Consider the following 21,652-nt stretch of genomic DNA (forward strand, 5'->3'; position numbering starts at 1 on the left):
ACCACACGGATAAAAACTTATCAAATCTGCTGAGAACAAACCCTCAGAGAGAGAGAGAGAGAAAGAGAGAGTGAGAGAGAGAGAGAAAGAGAGAGAGAGAGAGAGAGAGAGAGAGAGAGAGAGAGAGAGAGAGAGAGAGAGAGAGAGAGAGAGAGAGGGAGAGAGTAACAGAGACAAAAGGAGAGAGAAACAGAAACAAAATCAGAATGAGGCAGAGAGATCAGAAAGAGAGACAGACAAAGGCAGATATGTGGAGAAAGACAGAGGCAGAGAGAGTGACTGAGAGACAGTGACACAGGGAGATACAGAGAACACAGTGACAATCAAAGAAAGACATAGAAAATGAGAGAGACGGTCAAAGAGAAATGGGAAGTGAGACAGAGACAGATTGGGAAAGAAAGAAAGAGAGAGAGAGAGAGAGAGAGAGAGAGAGAGAGAGAGAGAGAGAGAGAGAAAGAGAGAAAGAGAGATCAAATCAAATCAAATCAAATCAAATCAAATTTTATTTTACGAGGGTTGTGGCATAAGCAATATAAACGAGTTTCTTTTCAACCAGCCCTCGTCCAGAGAGGGTACTACTCTAATCTGATATACATATATATACAAACGTAAAACAATTACAAAAGATAAACATAAAAGTAAAAAAATAAAAATAAAAAGGCAGACTGAAAATTATTCACAGGACTATATACACGTTGCAGGCTATACACAAATTCTTACGTTATGATCAAATTTGGGAATTACCAGAACATGTTTAATAGTTGCGCTAAGAAGGATAGCACGCTTTTCTGTACCTCTCTTTGTTTTAACTTTCTGAGCGTGTTTTTAATCCAAACATATCATATCTATATGTTTTTGGAATCAGGAACCGACAAGGAATAAGATGAAAGTGTTTTTAAATTGATTTGGACAATTTAATTTTGATAATAATTTTTATATATTTAATTTTCAGAGCTTGTTTTTAATCCGAATATAACATATTTATATGTTTTTGGAATCAGCAAATGATGGAGAATAAGATGAACGTAAATTTGGATCGTTTTATAAATTTTTATTTTTTTTTACAATTTTCAGATTTTTAATGACCAAAGTCATTGATTAATTTTTAAGCCACCAAGCTGAAATGCAATACCGAAGTCCGGGCTTTGTCGAAGATTACTTGACCAAAATTTCAACCAATTTGGTTGAAAAATGAGGGCGTGACAGTGCCGCCTCAACTTTCACGAAAAGCCGGATATGACGTAATCAAAGACATTTATCAAAAAAATGAAAAAAATATTCGGGGATTTCATACCCAGGAACTCTCATGTCAAATTTCATAAAGATCGGTCCAGTAGTTTAGTCTGAATCGCTCAACACACACACACAGACACACACACACGCACACACGCACACACGCACACACGCACACACGCACACACACCTACACACACACATGCATACACACACACACATACACCACGACCCTCGTTTCGATTCCCCCTCTATGTTAAAACATTTAGTCAAAACTTGACTAAATGTAAAAACAATATGTAACACCAATTATATAATTGGGAAAGAAATCTTGTCGCAGTTCGCCGACAGCTCGAGTCACCCACAATGAAATGTTTGTACGATCGACTGCACTTAAATTAGCGGCTACATTGACATAAGTGAAGTACATAAATGTGCAAAACAATTTGCCCATAGAACAATATTTTTACACATCACCATACATGTCTTGAGCTGTCTTGAGACAGGAAAAAAACAACCAGCGTTAAATGGAACAAAATGTTTACACTTTGGCAAACATGTGAATAAAAAGTAGTTAAAATGTGAAGTTGGTTCTGCGAACAACAAAATGTTTACATATGCATTGTGCACAGAGAAGCAAAATGTTTACAGATCACCATGCATATGTATAGAGAAAAACACTCACACAACGCTAAATATGCAAATGAACTGTGTGCACATCGTCATGCATACAATTGGGAGCTGGAGAAAAAGACAGCATTAATGATCGCAATGAAGATCACTATCATAGGTGCACATCAGTACACCCGTACTTGCAAAAAGTACAGCAAAAGTACAGTTTGTTTACACACAAACACACACACACAGTAGCAAACTCAAAGGGATTGAGAAAATGCAATCATGTGCAAAATGAACAAAATATCAATGTATATGTAACAACTAAAACCACACACAACACACTGAACTAAAGTTGCAAAGGTGTGTACAAAGAGAATAAAAACAAATATTTACACATCACCAACTTAGGTTTGAAATGATCTGAATGCAAACATAGTTGCACATCCAGTCACTCTGTGAGGCAAGTACCTAACTTTGACAACAAAAGCTATCTTTCCAGACCATCATCAACCAATTTTCAGATGCAGAACACATGTAATTGTAAAAAGTACATCAATAGTTTGTTCACACACTGTAGCAGCTAAATTGGGTGTGGGTTGTGGATCATGGTGTTACACATCAGCAAATAGGAATGAAAAAGTAACCCATTAGTAAAAATACAGTGGGTTCTGTCGTTAAATTGTGCCCTTTTATGAGATTTCAGTCAATGTGGACAGTCTGAGAATTCAGTCAATGTGACAAAATGATTTTGTCACGCTTCAATTAATGCATGCTAGTTAAAATGTGTAAAAACAATATGTAACACCAATTATATAATTGGGAAAGAAATCTTGTCGCAGTTCGCCGACAGTTCGAGTCACCTACAATGAAGAGTGGACAAAGTTGTCGATGCCTGAACACTAACAGCAACGGAAAAGAGAGTGATGTCCCTTTATCTGTCGCCTTGTCTGCGGAAGAGAATGACGTCCCCCTATGTGAGGAAAATGAAGAAAAACAATATATAGATTGTACACGGGTGTTTGGGTAAAGTTGAACTTTAGCGTGTTAAATTCATAGCTCATAATTCAGTGGCATTTAAGTCTCTAAATTTGTAGAACGTGCATTTGCAATTACCCAAATTAATTAAAAATGCTGACATTTTTAGAACCTGCATTTGCTATGACACAAATTAATGAAAAATGCTGAAGTTTGGAGCACAATCATCTGTCAATCAATTGCGAAAGAATACAGCGTTGAAAGAGCATAGCAAAATCAAAGGCCCGGTAGCTCAGTTGGTAGAGCACTGGACTTGTGATCGAAAGGTCGCAGCTTCGAATTCGGGCCGGGACGGACACGGGTCAACTTTATGTGCAGACCCAGAGACGGAAGCTATGTCCCACCCCCGTGTCATCACAATGGCACGTAAAAGACCTTGGTCATTCTGCCATAAGTGCAGGTGGCTGAATACACCTAAACACGCAGACACCTGGGTAGCGCGACTCCGTTGCTGCTAGCTTTCCACTGGGAGGAAGCGACCCGAATTTCCCAGCGATGGGACAATAAAGTAAACAAGTCGCGTAAGGCGAAAATACAATATTTAGTCAAGTAGCTGTCGAACTCACAGAATGAAACTGAACGCAATGCCATTTTTCAGCAAGACCGTATACTCGTAGCATCGTCAGTCCACCGCTCATGGCAAAGGCAGTGAAATTGACAAGAAGAGCGGGGTAGTAGTTGCGCTAAGAAGGATAGCACGCTTTTCTGTACCTCTCTTTGTTTTAACTTTCTGAGCGTGTTTTTAATCCAAACATATCATATCTATATGTTTTTGGAATCAGGAACCGACAAGGAATAAGATGAAAGTGTTTTTAAATTGATTTGGACAATTTAATTTTGATAATAATTTTTATATATTTAATTTTCAGAGCTTGTTTTTAATCCGAATATAACATATTTATATGTTTTTGGAATCAGCAAATGATGGAGAATAAGATAAACGTAAATTTGGATCGTTTTATAAATTTTTATTTTTTTTTACAATTTTCAGATTTTTAATGACCAAAGTCATTAATTAATTTTTAAGCCACCAAGCTGAAATGCAATACCGAAGTCCGGGCTTCGTCGAAGATTACTTGACCAAAATTTCAACCAATTTGGTTGAAAAATGAGGGCGTGACAGTGCCGCCTCAACTTTCACGAAAAGCCGGATATGACGTAATCAAAGACATTTATCAAAAAAATGAAAAAAACGTTCGGGGATTTCATACCCAGGAACTCTCATGTCAAATTTCATAAAGATCGGTCCAGTAGTTTAGTCTGAATCGCTCTACACACACACACAGACAGACAGACAGACAGACAGACAGACACACGCACATACACCACGACCCTCGTTTCGATTCCCCCTCGATGTTAAAATATTTAGTCAAAACTTGACTAAATATAAAAATGAAAATGAAATGAAAATGACATGAAAATGTAGGCTAAGACACGTGGTGAAGCGAACAAATTCTCCATCTGTATGAGCGTGTTAAATTCATAGCTCATAATTCAGAGGCATTTTAGTCTCGAAATTTGTGGAACTGGCACTTGCAATCACCCAAATTAAATAAAAATGGTGAAGTTTGGAGCACAATCATCTGTCAATCAATTGCGAAAGAATGCAGCGTTGAAATTCTATATTCTACAGACGTTCGGATGAACCCAGTCCATATCAAGAAAGAAGAAAGAGCATAGCAAAATCAAAATGTCGGCTAAGACACGTGATGAAGCGAAAAAATTCTTTTGGGATTTACCGGGATTGCCTGGTCGATGCCTGAACACTAACAGCAGCGGAAGAGAGTGGACATCCCCCCATCTGTCGCCTTGTCTGCGGAAGAATTCCTATGTGAAGAAAATGAGGAAAAAGAATATATAGATTGTACACAGGTGTATGGGTAAATTTGAACTTTAGCGTGTTAAATTCCTAGCTCATAATTCAGAGGCATTTTAAGTCTGCAAATGATTAGAACCTGTATTTGCAATTACCCAAATTAATCAAAAATGGTGAAGTTTGGAGCACAATCATCCGTCAATTAATTGGGATTTACCTGTCAAATGTGGACTAAGTTGTCGACGCCTGGTCGATGCCTGAACACTAACAGCAGCGGAAGAGAGTGGACATCCCCCTATCTGTCGCCTTGTCTGCGGAAGAAAACGACGTCTTCCTATGTGAAGAAAATGAGGAAAAAGAATATATAGATTGTACACATGTGTATAGGTAAAGTTGAACTTTAGCGTGTTAAATTCATAGCTCATAATTCAGAGGCATTTTAAGTCTCCAAATGAGTAGAACGTGCACTTGCAAAATGGTGAAGTTTGGAGCACAATCATCCTTCAATTAATTGGGATTTACCTGTCAAGTGTGGACAAAGTTTTCGATGCCTGGTCGATGCCTGAACACTAACAGCAGCGGAAGAGAGTGGACATCCCCCTATCTGTCGCGCCAATTAATTGGGATTTACCTGTCAAGTGTGGACAAAGTTGTTGATGCCTGGTCGATGCCTGAACACTAACAGCAGCGGAAGAGAGTGGACATCCTCCTATCTGTCGCCTTGTCTGCCGAAGAGAATGACGTCTTCCCATGTGAAGAAAATGAGGAAAAAGAAAATGAGGAAAAAGAATATATAGATTGTACACAGGTGTATGGGTAAATTTGAACTTTAGCGTGTTAAATTCATAGCTCATAATTCAGAGGCATTAAAGTCTCCAAATTTGTAGAACGTGCACTTGCAATCACCCAAATAAATTAAAAATGATGAAATTTGTAGAACCTGCATTTGCGATCAATTAATTGGGATTTACCTGTCAAGTGTGGACAAAGTTGTCGATGCCTGAACACTAACAGCAGGGGAAGAGAGTGGACATCCCCCTATCTGTCGCCTTGTCTGCGGAAGAGAATGACGTCTTCCTATGTGAAGAAAATGAGGAAAAAGAATATATAGATTGTACACAGGTGTATGGGTTTGTTCGTTCATGGGCTGAAACTCCAACAGCTTTTACGTGTATGACCGTTTTTACCCCGCCATTTAGGCAGCCATACGCCGCTTTCGGAGGAAGCACGCTGGGTATTTTCGTGTTTCTATAACCCACCGAACTCTGACATGGATTACAGGATCTTTTTCGTGCGCACTTGGTCTTGTGCTTGCGTGTACACACGGGGGTGTTCGGACACCGAGGAGAGTCTGCACACAAAGTTGACTCTGAGAAATAAATCTCTCGCCGAACGTGGGGACGAACTCACGCTGACAGCGGCCAACTGGATACAAATCCAGCGCGCTACCGACTGAGCTACATCCCCGCCCAGTGTATGGGTAAATTTTAACTTTAGCGTGTTAAATTCATAGCTCATAATTCAGAGGCATTAAAGTCTCCAAATGTGTAGAACGTGCACTTGCAATCACCCAAATAATTAAAAAAATGCTGACATTTGTAGAACCTGAGGCATTGAAGGAGGGTGCCTTGATTGATGTCACTGGTGGTGTGGGAGTTGACGTCAATGGTGCCACTGGTGGTGTGCCAGAGGGTGGCACTGATGTCGACGTTTCCACTGATGTTGACGTTTGCACTGATGATGTGCCAGAGGGAGCGGGTGCAACGGATGGTGTGTTTTTTGGTAGATTTTTGATTTGTTCTGTGAGAGCTTTGTTTTGGCGGTGTAAAGTTGAAACTTGCAGTTTAAGTTTGTCTAATTTTCCGATGACTTGCTCCACACGGGCATTGTGATTTTGCCGTAGCAGAATGAGTTCTTGCTGTGTTTGCTGAGATGTAGTTCCTTCTTGACTGGACACTTGTATATATGCCAAGTCTTTGGCAGTGTTCAGCTGCAGGGATTTCAGGTCTTCAATGACTCTGAAAAGAGTACAATGCGGTGGTTGATAAGCCATGTTGTTGCTGAAAGAGAAAAGTGCACAGTGTTGAAAGTGATTTTATCTTTTTGAAAGTGATTTGATGTTTTTTAAGACAGATGTTCCAAATAAATAAAAAAAGTGTTTAGTTTCGTAAGGGGGGGGGGGGGGTGAGGGGTGGCGGAGCGGGGATGAAAACTGTCAATATACAAAACTAATTTCTTCTTCTTTATTTTGAAGATGGGAGTTATTTTGTACAGAAATATTGAAAACTCGGCAGGTTTCAAGTAGAAGGGAAGCTACTGCTGCTTCAGCAACCTAACGTCGTTGAATTGCGTAGATTGTTTTCCTTGGCACAGTGGATTTTTCGCGTGGCTATAAATAGATTCGACCTTTGCACTTTTACAGTGAGGACAACGGGTGAAAGCGTTGTGGACAGTGACCTTCTAAAAATAGAATATCTGAAGCTGCTTGTCATACTGTAGCATTCTGATCAGTCATCGCTCAACGGCTATCGCGAGTTATCTCAGAGAATGAGCCGTACTCATTTTGACCTGAGTTGAGGATGATACCGTAGCTGTGATGGGAAGATGAAACTTTCTCATTCAGTATTCTTGCAAATACCGTACGTGATTGACGCCACACGAAGGAAGGGAGATAAACGCGAAAAACACTGCGCTTAGAGCACGTGTTGAAAATTTTCATCGACCAGGTCCTGACTATTAATGGTTGCGAGGAAACGATGGGAGGGGTAGTATTAGTGGCAATATTTTGAAGATGGGAGGGATTTTGTACACGAATTGCACTACTTAGATGTACTAACCTGTGCAGAAAAGCGGTGGTCGTTGTGAAGTGAGAAAAGCGCTGGTCGTTGTGAAGTGAAGAGATAGAGCCGAAAATAAAGTGTTTAGTTTCGTAAGGGGGGGAAGAGATAGAGCCGAAAAAAAAGTGTTTAGTTTCGTAAGGGGGGGGGGGGGGACTTCTAAAAATAGTAACGGGAATATGGATTGAGCGTTGTAGACAGTGACCTTCTAAAAATAGTAACTGGAATATGGATTGACGCCACACAAAGGAAGGGAGATAAACGCGCAAAACACTGAAGAACATAAGGAAGAGTTACTCCCTTTCGACGACGTCAAATGTAACCGAGTGTTGAAACACCACAATCACCTTTGAAGGCGAAGTCCTCTCATACGGCATTGAGAATTTTAGAGCTTATTTGTAAGCCCTATATTAACTGTTATGGCTTCTCAAAGGAAGGCCAGAACATACAGTGAAACAAAAGCCGCCAGACCCCATCACAAACACACACACACACACACACACACACACACACACACACACACACACACACACACACACACACACGTACACAGAAGCCGTATATATCTATCTATATATATAAATAGATAGAGATAGATGACAGTGGATTTTTCGACCTTTGCACTTTTACGGGTTTTCTGCAGCATTTCTGAATAATGTTATCATCCGCCGAAGCATCTTTTTCCGCAGCAAAACATTTTACTGCAGTAAAATTGAAATAAATAATGCTGCGTGCTGTCCTTTTATTGCAGAAAACCTTCTTACATTTTTTCCGCAGCATTTTGTACTAGCTCATGATAATATTGGATCACGTGAGTTCCCTCTATGTTGAGAGATGGACTCGTACAAAATTACCCGGAAAACACTAAGCGCCGAATGACTTCGTTGCCTGAAAAAAGTCATGATCCAGGACAACTACCTCCTAATCGTGTGCCTCCTTTGCTGGCTGGCTAACGGATGACAGCCACTCCAATTCAAAATTATATTGAAGGTAAAAGTGGGGGGGGGGGGATTAGCAACCGACGACTATTCAGTGACGAAACAGCGAGAGACTGCTGAGAGAGAGAGACAGAGACAGAGACAGACAGACAGACAGACAGACAGACAGACAGACAGACAGACAGACAGACAGACAGACAGACAGACAGGCAGCGACAGAAAGAGGAAGTGAGAGACAGAGAGTGTTCGAATATCTAGTTTAACAGAAAATTATGCATAAAACCGGATTTTGCGTCTGAGGCCCCATTCGCGACGGTCTTCAACCCGGTGTACGATCATCTCGCATATTTGACCGCCTCTCGCCTACACGCTCTAACGAATGATTCCAACCCGACAATAGCACTCCTTTGCATCAAGTATGATTCCTTTGTCACTAAGACTCCCGTACCGAAGCTGAATACGAGCTGGTTTTGTAAAAACAAGCGTATTTCTACATTTGAAACCCACCGAGCAGCCATTTCCGGTGCTTCGTCACCACGATTTCTCGTTTTAACATTTAAATACGGGAAAACGCAAATCCTTCTTCGACATATTATGCATTTCGAAACAAAGTTAGTCATCGCAGATGCAGTAGGTCACCTTTAATCTAGACAGAAATCAACAACTTTGTGGTAAAACTGGAAAATGCAGGCCGAATCGAGTGTTACTCACCGTACACCAGCTTACCACTGTATAGCCGGTTATCCCCCGTGTCCCTTAGACCTACAACCAGTCTGTCTCGTACCTGGTCTTCTGTGTCCTTGTATTCACAGTGGGCTACGAGCGATCGAAGACACCGGTAGAATTCCTCTACAGTTTCCCCTTGCTTCTGTTTTCTCTCTTGGAACGTTGTCCTTTCGTGAATTATGTTCTTTTTGACTGTAAAGTATGCGTCCAACTCTTGAATGAGAGTTTCAAAGTCCTGTGCCTGTTCTTCTTCTCCCTCTTCTGTAGCAGTACTGACTGGAAGAGCCTGAAAAACCTTCTCGGACTCTGGCCCCATCACGTAGAGGAGCGTGTCCCTCTGAACTGCAACTGTTTTGGCTGAAAGTTTTGAAGCGCTGCGAAACCTTTTGAATTCTTGACTCCATGCGGGCCATTCCGCCGCCCTCGAAGCTGAACTGTTTTGGGGGGTCGAGACGTAGCATGGTTTGTTTTCAATTCGTCTTTACTTCTGACACCCGAGGTGCGTTGCATAGAGCGTTTCGATCTGTTCGCGAAGAGACAAACAGTTTTCATGTTGTAGGAAACGCTATGTTCGCGGCGAACTGTTCGCGGCGAACTCAATTCTACCCTCTCTACCTATTTTCAAGTAAATGGACCCATCTCTTCGCTGACAGCCGAGTCAATGCATGTATATTGGGGGCGATCATCCGAACAGTCGCTTTGTACTTGGAACAGCCCTCCCTATACCCGCACTGACAAAAGTAGACGAGTCCAATCGCTTACAGCTCAGTCCATGAGTACATTTTAGGGGTGACGGTATGCAGTGGCCCTCAGGATATCTGTGTGTGTGTGTGTGTGTTTGAGTTTCGTACCCCACGTGGAGAAGCAGGGCCTTTCCTTTTCTTTTTTTTGGTGGTCAGATTTGACAGTTAGATTTCTTGTCGAGTCCGTGGAAAAGCGTTGTGGTCTTCATTTCATTCAATAAAGGTGAATGTTTAGGAGTAAAAAGCCCGTGTGCGCGGGCTCTCTCTCTCTCTCTCTCTCTCTCTCTCTCTCTCTTTCTCTCTCCGTGTCTCTGTCTTTCTCTTTCTCTCTCTGTTCGTCTGTCTGTCTCTCCCTCTCTTTCTTTTTCTGTCGCGATCTCTCTACCTGTCTCTCTTTCTCTCTCTCTCTGTCTCTCTCTTTCTCTCTCTCTCTCTCTTTCTCTCTCTCTTTCTCTCTCTGTTCGTCTGTCTGTCTCTTCTTCCCTTTCTTTTTCTTTCTCGATCTCTCTATCTGTCTCTCTCTCGCCCCCCTCGCCCTTCCGCACACACGCGCGCGTATACACACACACACACACGCACACACACAAACACACACACACACACACAAACACACACACAAACACACACACATATATGTTTACATACACACATACACACGCGCGCACTCACTCACTCACACACATTAACATAAACCAACAGTGATACACACATAAACACAAACAAGCACACACACACACACACACACACAGCCATTGCCATACGAACACGCAAATACACCCACACACTTCATTGCACACAGATATGAAGGTGGGGGAGGGCAGAGAGAGAGAGAGAGAGAGAGAGAGAGAGAGAGAGAGAGAGAGAGAGAGAGAGAGAGTTCTTTTCCTCTTTATGCCTCATCACAATAACACGCACGTGTCACTATCTGCACACATTCTTCTCGCTCTGACTTTTTGTGGACGTCAGCCTTTTAAAACTTGACTCTGTCCGATCTCGTGAAAAAAGCAGACAACGCGATCTTGCAGCAAATACAAAACAAGTCGCGTAAGGCGAAAATACAATATTTAGTCAAGTAGCTGTCGAACTCACAGAATGAAACTGAACGCAACGCAACGCAGCAAGACCGTATACTCGTAGCATCGTCAGTCCACCGCCCGTGGCAAAGGCAGTGCACGTGGAATTGACAAGAAGAGCGGGGTATTCGTTGCGCTGAGAAGGATAGCACGCTTTTCTGTACCTCTCTTTGTTATATTTAGTCAAGTTTTGACTAAATAATTTAACGTAGAGGGGGGAATCGAGACGAGGGTCGTGGTGTATGTGTGTGTGTGTGTGTGTGTGTGTGTGTGTGTGTGTGTGTGTGTCTGTCTGTCTGTGTGTGTGTGTAGAGCGATTCAGACTAAACTACTGGACCGATCTTTATGAAATTTGACATGAGAGTTCCTGGGTATAAAATCCCCATACATTTTTTTCATTTTTTTGATAAATGTCTTTGATGACATCATATCCGGCTTTTCGTGAAAGTTGAGGCGGCACTGTCACGCCCTCATTTTTCAACCAAATTGGTTGAAATTTTGGTCAAGTAATCTTCGACGAAGCCCGGGGTTCGGTATTGCATTTCAGCTTGGTGGCTTAAAAATTAATTAATGACTTTGGTCATTAAAAATCTGAAAATTGTAAAAAAAAATAAAAATTTATAAAACGATCCAAATTTACGTTTATCTTATTCTCCATCATTTGCTGATTCCAAAAACATATAAATATGTTATATTCGGATTAAAAACAAGCTCTGAAAATTAAATATATAAAAATTATTATCAAAATTAAATTGTCCAAATCAATTTAAAAACACTTTCATCTTATTCCTAGTCGGTTCCTGATTCCAAAAACATATAGATATGATATGTTTGGATTAAAAACACGCTCAGAAAGTTAAAACAAAGAGAGGTACAGAAAAGCGTGCTATCCTTCTTAGCGCAACTGCTACCCCGCTCTTCTTGTCAATTTCACTGCCTTTGCCATGAGCGGTGGACTGACGATGCTACGAGTATACGGTCTTGCTGAAAAATGGCAGCTACTTGACTAAATATTGTATTTTCGCCTTACGCGACTTGTTTTAACTTTCTGAGCGTGTTTTTAATCCAAACATATCATATCTATATATTTTTGGAATCAGGAACCGACAAGGAATAAGATGAAAGTGTTTTTAAATTGATTTCGAAAAAAAAATTTTGATAATAATTTTTATATATTTAATTTTCAGAGCTTGTTTTTAATCCGAATATAACATATTTATATGTTTTTGGAATCAGCAAATGATGGAGAATAAGATAAACGTAAATTTGGATCGTTTTATAAATTTTTATTTTTTTTTACAATTTTCAGATTTTTAATGACCAAAGTCATTAATTAATTTTTAAGCCACCAAGCTGAAATGCAATACCGAACCCCGAGCTTCGTCGAAGAGTACTTGACCAAAATTTCAACCAATTTGGTTGAAAAATGAGGGCGTGACAGTGCCGCCTCAACTTTCACGAAAAGCCGGATGTGACGTCATCAAAGACATTTATCAAAAAAATGAAAAAAACGTTCGGGGATTTCATACCCAGGAACTCTCATGTCAAATTTAATAAAGATCGGTCCAGTAGTTTAGTCTGAATCGCTCTACACACACACACACACACACACACACACACAGACACACACACGCACACACACACGCACATACACCACGACCCTCGTTTCGATTCCCCCTCGATGTTAAAATATTTAGTCAAAACTTGACTAAATATAATGACACATGCAGTAGCGTATTTTACTACCAAAACACACACAAACAAAATAATACACCCACACAATTCATTACACGGAAATAGGAAGGTGGTGGGGAGGGGAAAGAGAGAGAGAAAGAGAGAGAGAGAGACAGAGCAGAGAGAGACAAGAGACAGAGACAGAGACAGAGCAGAGAGAGACAGAGACAGAGAGAGAGAGACAGACAGACAGAGACAGAGCAGAGAGAGACAGCGAGAGAGGAGAGAGAGAGAGAGAGAGAGACAAGAGAGAGAGACAGAGCAGAGAGAGACAGAGAGAGAGAGAGAGAGAGAGAGAGAGAGAGAGAGAGACTCAGACTCAGACTCAGAACTTTATTACAAAAGGATAAAGGTTTTAGGCAAAGCCTATTCTTCCAACCTGTCCTTTATACAACACATAAAGACAGACGCACATTACAAATATAAATTCAATCATATAAAATACAGAAATACATTGTACAGAATGCAACACAATGTGCATTTAAGGAATTACATAAGGAGAACTCAAAAAATTACAAAATTACATTGACATAGTTATACCTTTCATTTGGGAATAAGTTGCTCCGATCAGCTACACATCCGTTAACATTAGTACAAAATGTTTAACAAAATAAAGAGAGAGAGAGAGAGAGAGAGAGAGAGAGAGACAAAGACAGAGACAGAGAGACAAAGAGAGAGAGACTGAGAGACAGAGAGACAGAGGCACAGAGAGAGAGAGAGCCAAGAGAGACAAGAGACAGAGAGAGTTCTTTCTCTCTTATGCCTTATAAATTCTCTCTTATGCCTTATCACAATAAGCCACAAGGGTCACTTTCTGCACGCATTCTTCTCTCTCTGAATGTTTAGGGTCGGCAGCCTTTTCAATCATAAGTTCGATCTCGTGAAACAAGCAACACACACACACACACACCCTCACATACACATGCACATATATTCACCCAGGAACACACACACACACACACACACACACACACACACACACACACACACACACACACAATCTCAGTCAAACACCCCCCCCCCGACACACACACACATCCACACACACGAACATAATACTTTCACACACACACACACCACCCTTAACAGACACTCATATACACTAACGCACACACACACACACACACACGCACACACGCACACACACACACACATGCATTTATTTATTAAGGAGATTTCTATAGCGCATAACTAAAAGCACTAAGCACACGTGCACACACACAAACACACATACACACACACATGTATACACACACACCCACACATGCACACGCACGCCCTCACTCACACACATTAGCATACACGCACATACGTGCACACACACACACACACACACATACACACACATATACACAAACACACATAAACAAACACACAGACACTCACACATACACTAACGCGCACACACACACATGCACACATACACACACAACACACACGCACACACACAAACACACACGCACACATACACGCACACGAACACACACACTTACTACACACACGCACACACACACATACATACTCGCACAATCACTCGCGCGTGCGCGCGCATACAAATACACACAGACACACACACACACACACACACATGTATGCCGCACACACATATATATATACACACACACCACACACATGCCCAACCACAAACACATACACACATACACCACCCTCAACACACACACACACACATACATACTAACGCACACACGGACAAACACACGCGCGCGCGCGCGCACACACACACAAACATGCACTTACATACACCCAGACACATACACACACACTGACACATCCAGACGCACACACACACACACATATATACACACACGCACAACCTTATACACACACACACACACCATAAAACACACACTAACACACACACACACACACACGCAAATACACACATGTATGTATGTGTGTTTGCGCGCGCGCGAGTGTGTGGGTGTGTATGTGTGTGTGTGTGTGAGTGAGAGAGAGAGAAAGAAAGGGAGAGAAAGAAAGGAAGAAAGAGAGAGAGAGAGTCAACCGGAAAGCTCAGTACAGTGCAATAGTTTTTGGCGTGCCACCTCTCAGGTACGTTACAGAATGCTCCAGAATGCTCCCCGCAAACCCCCGTTTCCTAGACCATTCTCGGCGAGCGTTCGCAATTGTTACGCTATAGTACCGAGCGCTTGCTAACGCTCGCGAGCGCCACAACAAAACTATGCGTTGCATAGAAAACATTCGCAAACGTTCTGTGGCGCTCTGCCTATGCAACGCACCCCAGGTATGTGTGTTCACTCACTGATACGCATATGCGACACTACACAAACCCGTAGGGAGTTCAGCTGTTTATTTCTCTAAGCACTTCTGACATAGATAACATGAGTCTGGCAGTTCCAAGATGGCGACCAGCCACCTCATCACGTGACGTTGCTTTCGCGCCAACAACATGATTGGTAGATATATGTAGCAGTAAAGAAATGACACCATTTCTAAACACCGGTCAGTCTTAAAGGATTTGTGTCGGGCTTTGTGTTGTCTAACTGTGTTATTGGTCCAGTGCACAGACTCCACAGTTTCCGGTCAGTGTGGAGGATTTGTGTCGGGCTTTAGGTTGTCTAACTGTGTTATTGGGCCTGTTGACAGACTCTACAGGCGCTAGATAGTATAGAGGATTTGTGTCGGGTTTTGGGTTGTCTACCTGTGTTATTGGTTCAGTGCACAGACTCCACAGTCTCTGGTCAGTGTGGAGGAATTGTGTCGGGCTTTAGGTTGTTTAACTGTTTTATTGGTCCAGCTTACAGACTGTACAGTATCAAGTCAGCGTAAAGGATTCGTGTCGGGTTTTGGGTTGTTTATCTATGTTATTGGTTCAGTACACAGACTCCACAGTGTCTTGTCAATGTGAAGGATTTGTGTCAGGCTTTATAGTCTAGTGCACAGACTTTAGAGTATCTAGTCAGTGTAAAGGATTTGTGTCGGGCTTTGGGTTTTCTAACTGTGTTATTGGTCTAGTGCTTAGACTTCTCAGTTTTCCGGTCAGTGTGTCAGCCCTTGGATTGTCTAACTGCGTTATCGTTCCAGTGCACAGACTCTACATTATCTAGTCAGCGTAAAGGATTTGTGTCGGGCTTTGTGTTGTCTAACTGTCTTATTGGTCTATTGCATATATACGATGCCCCATCAATGTACGTTATGCGGAAACAACTCTGTTAAGATTTTAAAGAACCCCTTTACCTCGGTCTGTGTCTGTGAATACAAAAACCCGAGATCATGTATCAATGTTTAAATAAGGAGTTCTTCTCCGGGTCAAGTAGCCCTACTCTCAAATCGCGACCTGTCAATATTACAACATAAAAATGAGCTGGATTCATTGTCGTCCTCTTGCCGAAAGGAAAGGCACAGCATTCAAATGCCTACACGCAGAAAGTTTATGTTCTTTAAGATATTAAAGGCACAGTAAGCCTCCCGTAAACCATCACAGAGCTCCCCGAGCGTCTACATACAGTACAAGCATACTTCCATTTGAACGCTCACCGAACGGGAACATCCTGGCTGCTTTCTTTCGAGCGTGAGAAATTTTCAAAGAATTTATTTTCGTGGACTTGGTCCTCTACAACAATGGCGCCTCGTTTTGGTGCTGGACGGCTGTTATGAATATTCAATACCGGAAATCACGCCCGGACAGTAAGCCTCCCGTAAACCATCACAGATACTGTCAGGCTTTTACACACAGTAAAAACACCATTCCATTTGAACGCTCACCAAACGGGAACATCCTAGGTGCCCTACGTAAAGAGCGAGCAATTTTTAAAGAATTAATTTTGCAGATTGTCTCGAACACTTTTTGGACCCATCCTGAACTCAGGTCAAAAATGAGTTACTTCCCTTCGGGTCTCATTCTATCGATGTAAACTGGCCATAGCCGTGGATCGATGATTATCAGAATGTTTTTGGACCGTGGTGCGTTTTTGCGCTAGACCTAACTTTTAAAATCTAAATAATAAATTGACAGCTTGTTACACAAACATTCTTTAATTATAAAAGAATTCTTTTTTCATCAAGACAAGATCAGTACAATTCGAAGTTGTGAAAGTTTGAAAAAAAGAAAAGCCCGGAAGCAGGGTCACGCAAGGGTCGTACGGTAGCAGACGACAGTTTATGCATATCGCCGTTCCTCTCAACAGTCAAAAGCCATCGCTAGAGTTCTTGTGAACCACAGCCGTTTGTTTCGTGCATAAAAACGTGCTATTGTAGATAAGCTCACATCGAGTCGCATTCAAATGACTAACTGACGACTACATTGTAAAAAAGGGAAACTTGGATCACACGGGTTCACGATGGCTCAGGGGTAAGATAAACCACGCAAAAATAAATTCTTTGAAAATTGTTCGCTCTTTACGGAGGGCACCTAGGATGTTCTCAATCGGTGAGTGTTTAAATGAAAGGGTGTTTTTACTGTGTGTAAAAGCCTGACCGTATCTGTGATAGTTTACGGGAGGCTTACTGTGCCTTTAACTCATATCCAACACAACATAACACCCACACGAAAGAGATTTTTTTTCTTTTTTCTTTTTTGCTTAACGCCCAGCCGACCACGAAGGGCCATATCAGGGCGGTGCTGCTTTGACCTATAACGTGCACCACACACAAGACAGAAGTCGCAGCACAGGCTTCATGTCTCACCCAGTCACATTATTCTGACACCGGATCCGGACCAACCAGTCCTAGCTCTAACCCCATAATGCCAGACGCCAGGCGGAGCAGCCACTAGATTGCCAATTTTAAAGTCTTAGGTATGACTTGGCCGGGGTTCGAACCCACGACCTCCCGATCACAGGGCGGACGCCTTATCACTAGGCCGCCGTGCCGGTCTTGGTTCATGGATTGATAAAATGATGATTAAGATGTGATGCAGAAACAGTTATGATTTTCAAGTGTAGGGAGATAAATATTTTTGACAAAGATATTTTCGAACATTTTTTTTTTAAAGACAAAAGGGTTTGACATGTTTTATAGTTCATTGGAAGTAAATTCCACACAAGCGTTCCCCAGTAAGATAAACTAGATTTATACAAATCAATGCGTGGGAGCAGTAGCGTATAGTTCAAAAGCCTCGCTCTACCAGGAGGACGCTCAAACACGTCTTGGATATATGAAGGTGTTTCATGGTTGTAAATTTTGAACATGAAAACACTAGCATTTAAAAAGAACTGCTGTTGTAGCGAAAGAATGTTGAGTTGAGTGTATTTTTCTGGAGTAGTCATATTGGGATCTCGGTTTAATAACTTTACACCTCTCTTGTGAAGTGTGTTTATTTTCTGTATATGAACATCACTGGCATTGCACCAGACAGTAGATGCATAACAAATGTGATAGAGACAGTGTGCGTGGAAAAACATTTTGAAGGCATACACAGAAACAACTTACCAGAAAGAGAGAGACACAGAGAGATAGAGAGAGAGAGAGACACAATGACAAATCTTTATTTTTCGAGGGTGACAAGAATAAGCATAGATATGCTTTTTTGCATCTGGCCCTCGCCCTAAAGAGGGACTAAACTATTTTACTATAACTATGACTAGGGAAAAAAAAGGTTACATAAAAACATTAATGGTAGAACATATAAGTTTATGTACATGAAGCGCATTATGTAGAAGCATTGTAGATCATAAGGTAGTGTTCAAAATTGGGTGTAAAGCAATGAAGATAAACGGAAAGTAACCCAACAATACATTAGCTCAGCAAAACAATGTATTACAGAGCCAAATCTTCGTGATTTTGTCACAATAAACCATAATTCCGATAATGAACAACTGTATACAAAGAAAACATACCAATCAAGTTTATTTGTTCATAGAGTTCATTAAATGGAAAGAATATTTGGTTCTAAAAGAATCTGTGTTGGTGGATTGCCGCAGGGCGTCCGGAAGAGCGTTCCAGAGGCTGCTTCCTGAATAAACAAGACTTGATTTAAATAGGTCTATCCTAGGAAGAGGAGTGTTTAGTTTTATAAAGTGGTGCGAATTCTTCAAAGAGAACTTTGAGCAAATGGTTTCGGGTGCATTTTCTGTCATAATTTTATGCATCATTATTCCTTTGTTGTAATTCATTCTTGACTTCAGAGGTAGGACCCCCATGTTGATGTAGTCTGAGTCGGTGAGAGTAGTCTGTTTGAGTAATACTACTTTTAGCGCTCTTTTGTGTAATCTGCTGAGTAGCTTTAGGGAATTATCACTTGCAGAGTCCCATAGAGTGGATGCGTAATCAATAAGAGACTGAATATGAGCAGTGAAAAATAACTTCCTGGCTTGACAATTAAGGAAGTGTTTAATTCTAGATAAGAGGTACACTTTCTTTGACACTAATTTACTAAGTTGTTCAATGTGAGTTGACCAAGACAGGTTGTTATCGATGTGGACACCTAGAACTTTGTGATGGTCGACTTTTTCCACTATATTGCCGTCAATCATTAAATCGGGACCAGTTGAGGTAAAATTCTGTCGTTTTTGTCTAGTTGTAATTATCATATATTTGGTTTTCTTTGGGTTAAGAGACATGTGATTTAGGTCAGTCCATTCTGTCAGCTGGTTTAGACTTCCTTGGAGGGATTCTGATAAGCGAGTTACATTTTTGTTACTGGAGTGAATTGTGGTATCATCTGCAAAAAGTTCACATAAATGTTGAATATAAAGGGGGAGGTCATTAACATATATTGAGAAGAGCAGAGGTCCTAATACCGATCCTTGTGGTACACCGTAATCTACAGCTTGCATGCTCGATGCTCTAGTGTTTGTAAGAACTGTCTGTTGTCTGTCAGAGAGGAATGAACTAACAAGATTGATAGTATCATATCCGACGCCATACAAACCGAATTTTCTAAGCAATAATGTGTGATCAATTACGTCAAAGGCTTTTGCAAAGTCTACGAAAATGGCACCACAGAATTCATTATCGTTTATTTTGTCCAACCACTGATCAACAAGAGAGATTAAGGCAGTGTGGCAGGAATGCTTAGCTCTAAATCCTGATTGTTTAGGATGGAATAAGTTGTTTTGGTTGAAATGTGTTAGGATGTGTTTGTTGATATGCTTTTCCAGTGGTTTTGATAACACAGACAAAATGGAAATTGGCCTATAATTTGAGGGGTCTCTTTTGTCACCTGATTTGAACAGAGGAATGACTTTAGCCTGTTTCAGGGCGACTGGAAAATATTTTTTGTCTAAACAGAGATTGTAAATGTAGGTAAGTGTTTCAGAAATTACGGGGGCTGACAATTTAAGAATCCTACCATCAAGCCCATCGAGCCCCCGGGTGCCTGTTTGCTTGAGGTGTGTAAGTGCGTGAAAAACTTCAGGTACTGTAAGAAGGGGAATTTTTGCTTGACATGAAATTTGTTTTGATTTGCAAAATTCTTCTAAAACTTTCAAATCATTTAATTTGGACTTGTCATTTTTAATCACATTTTCAGCAATTTTGGAAAAATGTGTGTTTAAAGCATCGGGAGATATGTCCTTGATACAACTCGGATGACTGGCAGCCTTTTTATTCGTAAGTTCATTTATTGCCTTCCATATATTCTTTGAGTTTTGCTTTGAACTTGATGCTAGGTCACGAAAATATTTTATCTTTTTTGTTCGTTTAAGTGAATTTACCTTATTTCTCTGTTCTCTGTATTCCTCTTCCTTGCCAACCGACTTTAAAAAATCGCGATGGTCAATGGCATGTTGTAAATCATTATCAAACCATTTAGGTTTTACAATGTGCCTAACTCTCTTTATTCTCCACGGAGCATGTTTATCGTATATGTCATTGAAGGCACTAAGCCAATGTGTTAGGGCTTCGTCCGGATCCGTAAAATTGTAAGTATCAGATAGTGGGGAATTCCAAAGTTCATGTAGAAAGGTGTCTTCGTTAAATTGAGAAAAAGAGCGGTATTTTATTGTCTTGTGACCAACTTTAGGAATTTTGACACCCTTTCTTGACCATGTTAAACAGACAGGAAAATGATCGCTGCAACCATTGGCTGGAACACAACATTCGACAATATTATGGTGATCAGTAACATAGATATGATCTATCAGAGTACTGCTGGATAATGTGACTCTAGTGGGAGTGTTGACTATTTGTTTAAGATTATAGAGGTTAATCATATCAACCCACTGCTTGTTTTGTTTAAGCAAATCAACATTAAAGTCTCCCAACAGAATTGTTTCCTTTGACTCGAGCAGAACTGCATCTAACATCTGTGTAAAGTTATCTGACCAGTTTGCTCGCTCTGCGGGATTTCTATAACAAAATCCTATGAGGAGTGGAGGTGCTCCTCTCAACTTAACTTCAATCCACACAGATTCCACGAAGTTCTCAAGGTGTATTATTCGTGTATAACTAATTGATTCACTTATGTACAAAAGTATACCAGTTTCTCTACTTTGCTGAGGGTCTCTGCGTAACGTACTGTAACCTGGAATAACAACGTCAGAATCCGAAATCTGAGGTGTTAATCTTGATTCTGTGATCCCAAAAATGTGAAAACTTGTTCCAGTATTTAACAGCATTGTAGAAATATCATTGATTTTATTTATAGCATGGTTAATGTTCAGGTGCCCAACACGGAGACCCTGTTTTGTTGGCCATGTAGTAGGAGAGCTACTCATATTTAAGCTCAAGTAGCGTTTTGGGGCGTTTTTTGTTTGTTTGTTTGTTTAATTAAACAATATACTTATTGATACTGAATCAGCTAATCATCCAGTAAGCAAGACAACAAAATAATGAAGAGATACAAAACAGTGATGGAACCAAAATGATATATGACACTTTACGAAACACAACGTCAAGCGTAAATTAACTAGTAAAGAGACAAGGAACTGTTTCCGACGACAAACTAGGTAAACAGCGAAAACAAACAATAAGCAAG

This window comes from Littorina saxatilis, linkage group LG9 (genome assembly GCF_037325665.1).
Source record: "Littorina saxatilis isolate snail1 linkage group LG9, US_GU_Lsax_2.0, whole genome shotgun sequence".
Lineage (NCBI taxonomy): Eukaryota > Metazoa > Mollusca > Gastropoda > Littorinimorpha > Littorinidae > Littorina > Littorina saxatilis.